Raw genomic sequence first — 14,524 nt, 5'->3', positions numbered from 1 at the left:
GACAAACCTATAACGGGGCACTGGTCAGCTGCACTATATTAGATTGGTAAAGAAATCTGTCCTTTGTCCTCTTAAATGTTGAAACTGGGATAAATATAGCTATGCAATCACTCAAAAAACCTCCCATATCTATGCATGAAGTGAAAACTGTTATAATCTATCAGCAATAATACAACTTTTATTCATGGTGTTGTAATTTTAATGCGCTCTGCCATTCCCCAGTCATATCTACCACAGAAGTATTGCTCAGCACTCATTTTCTGTCAAGAGGGTCTCGGGCATGTAATTCGACACCTATAATAAAGTATTAATGAATATCATGAAATAACTATCTAGAGCACTTGAAAAAAAATCCGCTATGTGCCCTGTCAGAATAGAGAGGATGCATAAAATTGGGCCTTTTTTTTGTTTAATGACCTTGGCTCCCCTCCAATGCCTCTGGAAGGCACTTCAGAGAGCAGAGAGGTGTCTTGTGTGTGTGTGTGTGTGTGTGTGTGTGTGTGTGTGTGTGTGTGTGTGTGTGTGTGTGTGTGTGTGTGTGTGTGTGTGTGTGTGTGTGTGTGTGTGTGTGTGTGTGTGAATCAGGTCTCAAGGCTGAGGCAGACACTCAGGAGAAACTCTAGAGGGAATACCGGCCTCTTCGTTTTCAGAGAAAGAAGGAGAGAGAGAGAGAGAGAGACCGAGAGAGAGAGATGAGCGATAGGCTTCCATGTTTATAAAGGTGGGCTCATCAAGTGCCAGATTGACCATACCTGCACATATGGACTTTACTAACTGACTTATTACTCTTGAGTCCCCCTGAAGCAGAGGGGCCTTCGCCACATATCATCAGGGATGCCCAGCTTTCCATGGTGCCGGGACATCTGATTGGATTCAATTTGGCCTTCCTTTCATAAGTTGTCAGTGGTTACCACTCATATTTTCTTTAAAATTTCACAAAGGAGCCACCTGAAATACAAATGAGGAGTTCAGTATTTCGGGTATTTAGCGGTAGTTGGCAAATGCTACATAATAAATGTCTAATTTTCATCCTTCATTTTTCAGCTCTTACCGTATCTGTACCAGTTGATTGCAAAGAATATGCTAAATAAGTAATGGACACATTTAAATGATTTCCTTCTAGACACTTAAAACACTTGATTTTATTGGCATGACTATAATTTCTATGTGAGGCAATTTTTTACTACTGTTGTAAGTACAATGTAACAACAATATAATTACCTGTATATGATCTAAACACTAAAATTCAATTTGATAATAACGTTTACAGTTGCCAAGCTAAAGAGCTTGACCTTACAAAACCCCTGTCCAAAAGGACAATGGAACAAGTAAATACCATTCCAAAATAGGTCTCAAAACTCAATAACACCTTAATTGCAACACTTTATTTGGTCCGTTGATGGTCAAAACCAGCCTCTATGTGGGCTTAGTCTGCATTTATGACGATATCAAACAACAAGAATTTCATGTGATCATTATGGGTCCCATGGCTTAAATAGAAATAATCACCAAGTGGCAACAAACTGAAGTAAGACTCAAAGGTAACACATTTACAATGGCTATTTTGTGAAGAAAGACAAATAAAAAAATAATAACACATGTCATTAAGGAACGTATAAGGAAACGATATGAATTTTGAACGAAATAAATATCTGCATGACCTAGAATTCCATGTATGAAATATATATATATATTATATTTGTCCATTAGAACTTTTCAGTTTCACTGCTGTTGGTCAGGTGCCTTTTTTAGAGGATGTGGGAATGCTATCTCTTGCACTGTTGCAATGTGGCCATTTTCTGACAAAGCCCCCATTTTACTCAATCTACCTGCCTGTGTCCAGAGACTGATTCTCCCTTCGGTAGGAAGCCATTTCCAACTCAGTTCATCATCTCTCCCTCCCTCTCTTTCTCTCTCCCATCCCATCCCATCCCTCCCTCTCTCTCCCTCTCTCTCTCTCTCTCTCTCTTTCTCTGACTCTCTCCAGAGCAAGGGCATCTAAAGGGAGAGATTTATATGCATCCCTTCAGAGTGATGACAGGGTAAATATTCATACAGACACCCAAGGTTCCCCTCGCCATTACGAGCGCGTTTGGGTGTTTGCCCGCTGGTTAAAGTGTTAAGGGGGGAATTGTTTGGTGAGATGAATGGGGGCCAATGTGCTGAAGGACGCCATGAGACTTCTGCAAACAAAAAACATGCCCCCTGATTGGCTTGGCACAATCAGCCAGGGCCCAGGAAATGGAAGCTGGCAATCGCTCTGGTCAATTACAGCAATTTGGCTCTGACCAATGTCAGATCACACTCATCTTCACGGCGCTTTATTTGGACTCAATATAGGAGTCTTGTCTTTATGCTGCAGGAGAGAGAGAGGGATAGAGAGAGAGAGAGAGAGAGAGAGAGAGAGAGAGAGAGAGAGAGAGAGAGAGAGAGAGAGGGACAGAGGGAGAGGACAGTCAATATTCATTGCCATAATAGCTTATCAGTCTGTGCCTTTTCCTGGTGGCTTTTTGAAGACTGCGGGGACTGGGTTTCTTTGATGTGCATTCTTTGTCAATATCTCCATCATAAACCTGTATGTGCGTGTGTGTGTGTGTGTGTGTGTGTGTGTGTGTGTGTGTGTGTGTGTGTGTGTGTTTGTCTGTCTGTGTGTGTGTGTGTATGTGCGTTTGTGTGTTTGTAGGTATGTGTATGAGGGGAGGAATCGGTTGGTGAGATAGAGAGAGAGAGAGCGAGAGAGAGCGAGAGAGAGAGAGAGAATGCATAGAGTTTGTGACGTTTCTATTTTTCATTTATTCAATCCAACCTCAAAGCCTTCAGCTAGATTTCCATAAGCCAGGAAGCTTTGTTGCGAGCTTGAACAGACCACTCTGTCTGGGTGTTGATGCTGTTTGCAGATGGCTAGTGAACAATGCAGTGTTTTTCTTCCTTTTCTTTAGTATTGTGCAATGATGATATCCAGGTCTGCACCATCAGTATTTTCAAATATGTCTGAACTTTCTGTCATGCCACAAAATATGCTGTGGCGGATCTGAGCATTTAGTCATTTGTGGCGTGTAGATGTATTGGTACCGTAGTTCTGCAAATCCTTCATAAAAATTACAAATGTTCCTAAGTTACCATAGACTTATTTAGCAATTCTACAGTATAATATTCACCCATTGTGTGTAGAAAGGAGGATAGGCTGGTCATTTAACAGTCAAAACAGACCTTCTGTTTATCTAGTACAAACCTGAAAGCAACATACTCCAGCCTAAACTGTATCCAGGGTAATTATGGCGTACCACTTCTGTGCTGTTTGGTACAGCAAAACTCTGAGGTGAGCAGAAGGTAGGAAAGGAACCCGCCCCATGGGAGCCATTCCACATGTGCTTACCCTCCTCAGATGTCCATTATCTGCACTGTCAAATGAGCTCTTGTGTTAATCTAATGCTAACAGAACACTTGAATAGCTTATAAAGCATCTGTGTGTGTAAGCATATCAAGGAAAGGTGATTCACGTTGGAGGGAAATGCAAAAACGTCTGAAATGTCTACATAAGCTAAATTTCTCGACGACAAGCTGTCTACCCACTGTTTATTGGAGCATAATGGATTTGAGCCTGACCATTGGTCCATATTTTCCATCATACTGTGTGAAGGTCCAGACAGAACTACAAAATGCAGCGAATGATTGAAAAAAACTCTGTGTTATTCCCTCTTTTGGCTTTCCCTCCACATGGAATTAGGTGTCCATTGAGTGTCGGTAGGGAGGCACGTATATTAACTTAGAGAGCACCGTCTGTTCCTCAGGTTCTGTTTCCAGGTCTGTTTACAGAGAACATTGTGGTTGACTGGAGAAGTCTAGTGTGTTACTTGTCATTTTATTGGCCTATCAAAGAGGATTATGTAAGGGATATAATTTACTGTATTGACCTGTAGCAAGTAGCAGCCTGAGGTGGTTTGTAACTGAAGTGATGTATTGACTGAGTATTGACCTGGGGCGAAACATTAACAGCAGGGCATTTTTACTTTTCAGTCATGGCGAAACAGAAACCTTTCCTTTTCAAGACTTTGAAGAGCTAGACCAGGCAGATTTCCCCCCATCTGAGCACAGCTGACCTTTGAAATAAGTCGTTATCGCCTCCTAACTGTTTGTGGAGCGTGCTCACGACTGCAGAGATGTAGGTCAGCTGCTCAGCTGCCTTTGGCTGTATTATCACTCCAAAAGGACTTCTTGTGAGGTCTGGTGAGGAATGATGACCATTTCTGTGTGGTGCTCTGTGCCTTCACCTACCAATGCCCCCACTAAGGAGAGGAAACCCATGTAACACACCACTGATGAACAGTCAAGCCTTTGATAGGCCACAGAGGAGATATATTATGAAGAGTGATCATCTTTCTTTGTCATACCTAAGCCTGCCATCCCTGCACAATGGAAACTGGCTGTTGCCCACTTGTGTATCTCTCTGACCTAAGGCCTCGGTAAATCCTGATATTAGTACGGGATGACCTTCCACTTAGTGTGAGGTGTGACCATGTATGCAGGCAGTGGAAGAAGGGGTTCTATTTCATTTTACCTTCCTTACCTGAAAAGGCCACCTTGTCTCTTGACATCTATAGATCAGAGTTGAATTGAATGCTACTTGAGAGAGGCCTTGATAGGTTTTCCACACAAAATTATAAAAATGAATATGTACTGTACCGCATCTGTAGTATAAATCAGTGGGGATAAAATCAACTGCTGAGTGAATAACTGTAAATGTAGCTAGAGATATATTTCCGCACGGTAATGTGAATGGTGATTGCTCTACAGTAGTAGACAGTAGCCAACTGTAACCGCACGGATCAGACATGGGAATTAAAGCTGTGCACAGGAAATTGTGACATGATTATGTTGAACAAACTATAATAAAAAACACACATATATGGATGAATAGAGACTTCTCTATTGTTATCACTTCATTACCATACGCAGGGTGCCATTTGTGAAAAAAATTAGGGTTTTAAAAAATATTTGTATTCCTGAAAATAAATGACAAATTAGTTGGTTATACACAGCAGACTATGAAGACTGTTGTTTCTTGCAGCTGTTAAAGCATGCGTTGGCTTAAATAGACAACATAACAGACAGTGCATCGCAAGCACTAGCAGGCTGTTTATATGATGGTTTATATATAAATTTTCAGCTCTAAAATTGGCTGACTTGACTTAGTCAGCCTGGGAGTTCCCCTCCATTTAAACAACAGTAGCTCCTGTAATCATATCCTCAGTTGAAATATTTCTTGGATATTTTGTTAGGGTCCTGTACAATATGACAGTATGCTGCACTGAATCCTTATGTTGGGCTAGCAAGCTGTAGTATTTGCGCTGAAATAGACTATTTGTGATTGGTGACATTCTGAAAAGCATGGATCACGGCAAACAAAACCTGGTTGTTTGGTTATTTTCATTGTTCACAAACAAACTTCATCAATCTCTAATAACCAGCCAGATTTGTAAACGTAACACTGACATTACATTAACGTTATTGGCCCTATGTTGCTAGCGGCTAATTTATGTTGTCCCGTTAGCTGTTGGCTGGACCTACTTGAGTCCCTAGTTTGAATTAACATAAGCAAAACATCAACTGAAATAGAGACTCGAATGCTACATTAATGTTTTTTATTGGTGGTTCATGTTCTTAACAGTTTAAAACCGTTTCAAACAGTTCAGGAAAATATCTACAAGAGCACTGCACAGGACCAGGACAGATGTCTAAGAGTTGGAGCGGTGCCGATACCTCAAAAGCACCAGGAACAGAATCAGTGGCAAAAAAAATCGACGGAATAAAGAAAATAAACTCAAGAAGAGCATTAGTGTGTGTGATTGTTTCGTCTGCGGTTTCCACTTGTCAGGTTGTCTTGGCTATAGAAACATTTTGAGCAAATATTTATTCATTTTTTTATCTGTGTCAATATATACATATCTACATTTTTATTTTTCATATTCCCACTGATTTGCAGACCACTGGAATGTATAGACCATCCTCTTGACAGTGATTCAGATATTCTTTCACATGCCGAGCTTCTCTTTACAATCATTCCCCATTTCATTTGATCACCTCCTTGCTCCAATCAGCGAGTCCATCTGTTCAATCAGTCCATAGGGCCCCGCTATCCAGGGGCCTGTGAAGAGCGACGCATGAAAAGGGGGCTGAGCCCTCGTGGATACATATTTCAGTCACCGGGCGGCTTTCATTCGCTCGTGCCTTGCTGAAAGGACATTGGAATATGTCTCTGACACATGCTGGTAATGATTGCATTAAATTACTGTGGCCTCAGCAGGCCTTACACCTATCCCCCCCCCCCCCCCCCCCACCCCCCGAACCAAACTTACCCAACGCCCCCCCCGCTTTCAGGTACTGGAAGATCAGCCCCTCTGCTCTGGTCTTTCTCTCTTCTTCTCTCGTTTTCTTCTTCTTCTTCTTCTTCTTCTTCTTCTTCTTCTTCTTCCTGTCCGCCCTGCTCGCCTCTCTTGCTCTCGCCCTCACCCCCTCCATTCAAAGGGAATGTGTAACTGCGTACGAAATGGATCAGGCCGCCTTTCATGGGGCCACAGCTAATGAGACGTTTTACCTTGGAGTCGGAGAAAGTAAAGGGGGGGAGAGAGAGAGAGAGTGAAAATGAGAGAGAATGAAAAAGACTTGTCGGACAGAGCCGGATGAGGGTTGGCCGTCGGGGTCTGGCGGCGGCGTCCATTCAGGGAGAGAGAGAGCCCGACTCTATAGGGGCCTAGGCGAAACATCATATTAGAGTAGATTACTACTGTGACGCCATGATGTGGGCTCACAAAGCCAACCGCTGCACTCTCTCTCTGTGCTGAGGCTGACCCACTTTTTCTTTTTGTGTGTGAGTGTGAGTGTGTGTGTGTGAGTGTGTGCATGGTCGGTATGTGAGTGTTGTGTGTGTGAGTGTGTGTGTGTGTGTGTGTGTGTGTGTGCATGTGTGTGTATGTGAGTGTGTGTGGGAGGTTGTGCTCAAGAGGATCTGTGTGGAGAGGTGAGGTGAGAATAGGTGAGGTGTGGGGACGGAGCATGGGGAGACAGGTACTTGTGCAGTTGATTTGAGGCCTGCGTGGGGCGTCTGCACAGGGGCCCGCCGATGAAAGGAGCCGGAGGATTTGCGTCCAAGGGGGGTTCCCTTTTTTAATCAGGGGGCCCGAGGAGAGTGTGCGGGATCCGCCAGGCCCTCAGCCTCCGCTGGCCACTGTCATGCTAATGAAAGAGGCTGAGAGTGTGAATAGAGGTGTGGGGGGGAGTGTGTGTGTGTGTGTTTTTGTGTGTGTGTGTGTGTGTGTGTGTGTGTGTGTGTGTGTGTGTGTGTGTGTGTGTGTGTGTGTGTGTGCATGTGTGCGTGTGTGCGTGTGTGCGCGTGTGCGCGTGTGTGCATGTGTGCGTCTGTGCGCGTGTGTGCGTGTGTGCGTGTGTGCGCGTGTGTGCGTGTGAGTCTGCGTGTGCGTATTGGGGGGGGGGGGGGGGGGGGGATCTAGTGGTGGAGTTGCTGCTAGTTATCAGAGTGCTAATTAATGCGTGCAGCAGGGGTGTGAAGGTTATATGTATTATAATGAGAAACAGGAGTGTGTGAGTGTGTGTGCAAGCAAGTGCATGTAATGTGGGGGATGGGGATGGAGGCTTACAGACTAGCCCCTATTTTGATTATCAGACTAGACTGCTAAGTCTAGACCACATCATTTTGGCACCATTCTTAGCACCACCAAGTCTTTTCATTAATGGACTTTAAAAAATAATGTATGTCTGACAACAAGGAGAATTATCGGAAAATTTAGATTGCCAAACCAATTTTTATATTGAAAGATATTTAAAATGTGTTTGTTACCAATACAAATAGCAGCCTTTACAAACAGACAAAAAAGGGAAATAATAGATGATTATCCCCATAATCATGCATTACACCACTGTATACCAAGCATACCAAGCGCACATTTGAAAGCAAACCTCATGCCCACTGTCAGATCTATCCATCAGAGTCTGGTAGCAGAGAGCAGGTTGTACTTAAGCTACTTCATCAGGCCGTGTGCTGTCCCACTACTGTTCTGCTCTCTTGTCCTGGTCTGGGGCTCCATCCTGAAGGCTGGTGTTGAGGAGACCCACCCAGATGACCTGCCGTGTCTTGACCTCTCTCCTCCCTTGTTTTTTTCCCACGGACCAACCCCACCACAGTCTGGTACAGACAGGCCCTGGCATATGGTGGAGAGGCCTATTCATTGTCAGGAGCAGGAGAGTAGGAAGCCCCCCCCCCCCCAACACACAAACACCACACACACTCTACATACACTATACATACAAGTCCACTCCCTACACACACATACACACAAATCCAACAGTCACACATGCTTGCACATAAACACACACATAAAAGTCCACCTTCCCCCAAAACACACTAACACACACACATAAATCCAGAGACACCCCTCACACACCCTCACACACACACACACACCTTAACCCCAGACACAGACGGGATGTGTGTCTAGCAGAGCAGACGTGGGGTGAGGGACACTGATCCCAATGGGCTGCTCGTGCCCTCTCCCACGGTGCTCTTCAGCAGAGACACACACACACACACACACACACACACACACACACACACACACCTCTTAACCATGGCCATGACCATGGCCACGTGTGTGTAGACACCTCCACAGCCTCTCTCTCATGGAGATAGCCCCACCAGTCAGTGTAGGCAGGGGGATGTTTGGCACAAATGTGTCTGGTCTGACCCAGAAATCAGGCTGAAATCAGGCTAAAATGTGTCGATATGCTGATGGATCTGGGGCCCTGTTACCCAGGAGTCCAGAGTTTTCTACGAGGTGCGGATACTAATTACGTGTTGTGCCTAATTGGCGTGCACAAGCAGTTACATTTATAAAAACAACCAATTATATAAAATAAAAAAATTAAACAAAAATGGTTTGTTGAGCTGTATTTGGACAACTACAAGGTCAAATCATCAAGGTCAGACTCACAAGCGTCCCCCGAGTCCATCTGACGGGGCGATATATCCTCCTAAAACAAACAGCTGTTAATGAACTATGGCTTGAACATGCGTGGATGAGGCCTGCAGAGAATTAGTTTAAACTCATATTCCATCGCTTCCCTGGCACTGATCTAAAATTCCCCTTTTTCACCTCTCCTCTCTTTTCTTCTCGTTCTTTTTATTAGTAGGCCACTCTGATGCCCGTGGCAAAATGTACTCTATTTTTAATTTGTTGAAAATGACACTTCACTCTGGCAGCCTTCAAAGTGGAAGTCGCAATTATCAAATCAAATTATTTTTTACATTAAAAACGGAGGAGTGCCCCGCTCTGGCGGGAGTGTCTTAAATAATCTGAAAATACTGCGGTGAGGCGAGAAGGGCTTGTGCTTCCAGGTCAAAGACTGCAACGGTGACCCATTTCCACTTCTGCCTCCTGATGTTGTTTATTTTATTATTATTATTATTATTATTATTATTATTATAAATAATAATAATCCTACATTTCCACAGATCCCTGTTTTAATGGGAAATTCACCTATAAATGTAGTTTTTTATTGGAAGAGGTTGTATTTTGTTTGTCTTTCATATTGTCCAAATTTCAGTTCAGTACAAAAAAAAAATCCTAAAGTGATGATAAGAAAAGGAGAACTTTAGCATTTTAATGACAGTAAGTCTGTTCTTATTAATCCATAGCCTCGAGACTCAGTGAATGATGATACCTTGGCCGAATGCTCTTTCAATTACCTGAGCTCTTACCGTAAATTCCTGTCCATATTACCTTTAAGGCATGAAATGTACAGTAAGTGCAAGGGCAAGATTGCACATCTTTCCCAGGATGATGTCAGGTCCTTCCTTTTTGACCAGTGCAGTGTCTTGAATGTGCTGGACCAGTGACTTTCATAACACTTGCCCCTAAAAAAGAAATGGAGAGAAACCTTACCAGATTGACTTACCAGTATTTTCTTCCCTCAGTTTGATTTCCGCCCCTCTTTTGTTCTCCCTGCCTGTCGAGAAACCATTGACCTCACCTTGAAGACAAAAATAAATAAATAGCAAAAGCTATGAGGGATCAGTCTCTCACTCTGACAGATTATTCTATCAGTGCCTGTTTTTAAGATCATAACAGTGTCTAACAAGAGTGTTTATAAGGTTCTATCATTTTGATTCCATTGCCTGTCCTGTTAAGTACAGTATCAAGACTCACAGTAACTATGAAGGATAAATATCTAAAGGAGGCCTCTTGCAAGGTCAGTTTTATTATGAGATGTGCTGGTAAAATAGACTGGATCTCATCTTCCATGTCCCGTGTGATGACAGTATGCTATGCAAATACACCCAGCATAGGAACATATAGGTGTGTGTGTGTGAAGAAAATCATCAAATGTCACAAAATGAAGAGTCAGAGAGGCAAAATAAACCCCCGATTTCATTCACAATGCAAACGCTGCATGATGCAGATGGGGGGGGGGGGGGGGAGGGGGGACCTCCACGGGAAGAGCTCTTTGCATGCTGCTGATTTTTTTTTAATTAAACTGTTGCTAGGCTACAGCCAATCTTTGATGGTACAGTGGAAGGGTGGGATTATGGCAATGGGGAGGGGCTTAGTCTCAGCTCACACAATGAACACGTCCCCTATTCACACAAACACATAAAAAAACACACAAGCATCTCTAAAAAGAGCAAAGAATGGCACTGAATATAGTGATTTATCTGATTTATTCTCATCCATTTTCCCCCTTTCTTTCTCTCTCTCTCTGCTTTTCTCGTTGGCTCATAGATCAGAGCAGCGGAGTGTCTTCTCTGTCGGCGTCACGTCGTTTTTCACCTCTGCTGGTGACTTCCTGGCGACGCCAGTCCCATGGCACTCTGGGAAAACTGAAGGCCGAGGATGCTTCTGGCAGGAGTTCCCTGGCAACTGTCTGGGGTGGCGGGTGGGGTGGGAACGAGGTGTGTGTGTGTGTGTGTGTGTGTGTGAGCTCCACCAAACAAAGTGCACTTTTGGTTCCGGGCTTCAGCCATGTTCAAGTCCAAGGGCAGTCTCAGCACAGGAATGATGGCGAATGGCAATTCTGACGTAAATCTTACAGACCCTGCCTTAAAACAATGGGCCTCATCATTTTGGCCACAAAGGTTTCTCTCTCTCTTTCTTTTTCTCTGTCTGTCCATCTCTCTGTCTCTATTTTCACCCCACCCCTCACATCTCCAGAGATAATGGCATAATTTACAGCCGTGCATTGTGAGGGATGAATGCATTGTGAAGGCTGCCTTTTAGACTTAATAGTCATTCCCTGCTCACAAATAACAGTGTTTTTTTCCTTAAAAGGAATGAAAAAAAAAAACCTTCAAGAGTGATTTGTCCTTTTCTGTTCACATTCTTGCTTTGATGTTGTTTTTTCAAAATCTTTCCCTTAAGATGCAAAATTGATTCTGATTAAATACGTGCGCTCTACTTTTTGAATTTGCTGTTTTTCTACCATATCTTAAAATAAAAAAAAGTACTGCCTAATTTTTTTTATTTCATTAATGTATTATCACCTGCTGAAATACACATACACAGAGAGAGCAAGAGAAAACAGAGAGAACGAGTGCGAGAGAGGCACACACACACACACACACACTGCTCCTTGCCGCTCCACTGCAGGAATCCTGCTGACCACGGGTGTGTGTCCCAGGGGATGTCCTATTGACTGATAATGACCTGTGCTCCCCAAAGCCGGCCATGGCTCAAACAAGTGGCCCTGTGAGGGCCAGGGGACAGGAGGTGATAGAGGTTCATAGACTGCCCAGCTAATGCACTGACAAAGGGAACATCTTGTACCCGGGTAATCAACAACAACAAAAAAACATGGACTGTTAAAATGTGGAATAATTGGTTTTATTCCACCACTGGTACACCCTAGGGTAAATGCATTAGTAAGGAAATGCATTATCTTGTATTCCTCTTGTAGAAGCCATTTTGTTTACTTCAAATATGTTGTCACGTTAGCTGTTTAAAAAAAAAAGTATTACTTTATTACTCCATTAAATACTCCACTACTCATTAGTACTGTGGTGGTCAGTGATTCTCTGTTTACGGGAGACTGAGATCTGGAGAGCAAATGCTTTTTCTTGATGAATGCATGAGTAGAATAAATCCTTGACACACAACCCTCATATCAGCAGTTACTGAATTAGTCATTAGTCATCAGTCAGAATTAATCTAAAAAAAAATATTTTCCACAGAAAATGTCATCAAACTCAACTATAAAAATTCACATAATTAATTGATAAAATGCAGCTATTTTAGCAGTGCTGTTTGAACCATCAGAGCAGTGAGTGAACCTTTCCATGGTCTCCCATTGAGTGGGTGCCATTACAGTTTTATACACCAGAGGGCAGTGTATTCTGATATTTACGTCCAAAGGGGTTTCGATGTAGATAAACATGGAGACAAAGCCAGATCTGCAAAAGTACAGCGATTTAACGCAGATGTTCATTTCTCAGCATACTTCACTTGTGCATTGGCTCTTAATTCCAGAATAGTTTTTTGTGATTCTGTAAATGTTCTGAAACCAGACCACAGATGAGTTGTCGGTCACAGAGAAACAAACTTCTGTATTTATAGGTATGTGTGTCTAAGTAACTGACACCTCTGACATAAGTCAAATGACATCTTAGTGAAGCACCCTCATTAAAATGAAACTGCACTGAAAAGATGGGTCAATTTTTTCCCGTAAGACTCATTTATTAAAACTAAACAGAGAGAAACATAATAAATACAGAGAGAAATATCAATACTTAAAAAAACAAAAAAACAAACATACACTCAAGTAAGACAGACAAAGCCATGTAGGCAGATGGATTGTAAAAGTTTCCCCGGAAAAATCAAAATATTCCAATGTACAGCTGATTTGTCTTTGATTGATTCAGTAAGCAAAAAAAAAAGGAAATAATAAAAACAAATGGCTGAACAAAAGACACCGTTTCAAAATATTATTTGGCATTAGGGTTAGAAATGTATACAGGCGCGACTGTTTATAACAAATTTAAAATCAATTTTAAAATAAGGACATTCAGGAATTTTTCTTGGAAGGGGTTGAGATTAGTGCTATTAACAGAATACTGTGACGACCTGATCTTTCCAAAAACAGTGGTTCGCGTCACCACGGAGACAGGCGAGAAGAGAGAGAGAGAGAGCGAGAGAGAGAGAGGGAGGGAACATTTGTCAGAGAACACCGTGTGCCGAGATGTCGCCAGGCCAAACGAAACAGGCCCGGACGTGGCGAAGGCTGTCAGACTCTCCCCCAAATACTGAACTGGGACCATGTGAATCCCAATAGGCCTGAGGCCTACCGCAGACCAGTGTCTCCTTGCAATACTGACACCATCCTCCACTATCTTCTCAGTCTCCATTTCACTTGCTAACTGAGTTCCTATACTCTGCAAATGACAAACAAATCGGAATAATCCAGACAATATTGTGTTATGCGCAACAAAATATTTGCCTGACATTAAGCTAATCCATTGGTGTAGCTGACATAAGTCCAGTTGAACTGGCGGACACGGTCATCGCGGTCAAATGGATGTTTTCAGGTTATAGGTTGCCCATATCTGCATAATTCAATTTGTTCATATGTGAAATCATTAGTAAGAATCATTTAAAAAAAAAAAAAAAAAAAAAAACTAGGCAGGATCATTACATTCATAGTGTGCTTCCTCTCTGCTCTTTCAAACAGAGTGAGGATAAGACTTTCAACCCTTTCAAATGAAGAGTTCAAATACATACAAATTTCCGCTAAAAACAACAAACAGAATAAGACACACTACGTCAGTCATTCGATATGATTGTAACATAACTGTTCGGCCTACTTTACATGTGATGGTTCAACGGAAATGCAATACACTGTATGAGACCCAGTCAGAGCTTGCATGAAATGAAGACACGTGCCTGTATAAAGACATATGCGCGCGCACACACACACACACACACACACACACACACACACACACACAGTCTCTGAACTGCCCAAAAGTCCTCATCTTCTCGTCCGGTGACTCTGTGAGACTGTGGGGTTCCATGCCCCCCCCCCCCCCCCTACCCCCTCCCCAGGGGATTCTATTGGCACCTTTAAATGAAAAAAAAAAAAAAAAAAAAACAACATCGTGTAGGACGGCGAAACTAAATAAAAACCTTGTGATTTAATCGACAGACTTAAAAGTAATAATGATAATAAAAATCAAATTAAAAAAATCTGCAGACATGACACACAGAATGCACTCAATGGGCTCCCAGGCCCCTCCAGGCCCCTGGATTCAGAGCGGAAATGTTTGTCGGTTGTTGGAGGGCGAGTGAGGTGTGGATGACAGACGGGAAACAAAAAAAAGAAGAAAGAAGAAACTCCTCAACAGTGCTTTGCAGTGCAGCTCTACATGCCAATTTCATTGATCAAAATGCCCTTTTGAATGCTCAACCCCCAGAACACAGCAGGAGTTATCTGCAGCCCGAGGGCATACAAACTCTGACTTACT

The sequence above is a fragment of the Sprattus sprattus genome (assembly GCF_963457725.1).
Source record: "Sprattus sprattus genome assembly, chromosome: 15".
NCBI lineage: Eukaryota > Metazoa > Chordata > Actinopteri > Clupeiformes > Clupeidae > Sprattus > Sprattus sprattus.
This window is presented reverse-complemented; position numbering follows the sequence as displayed.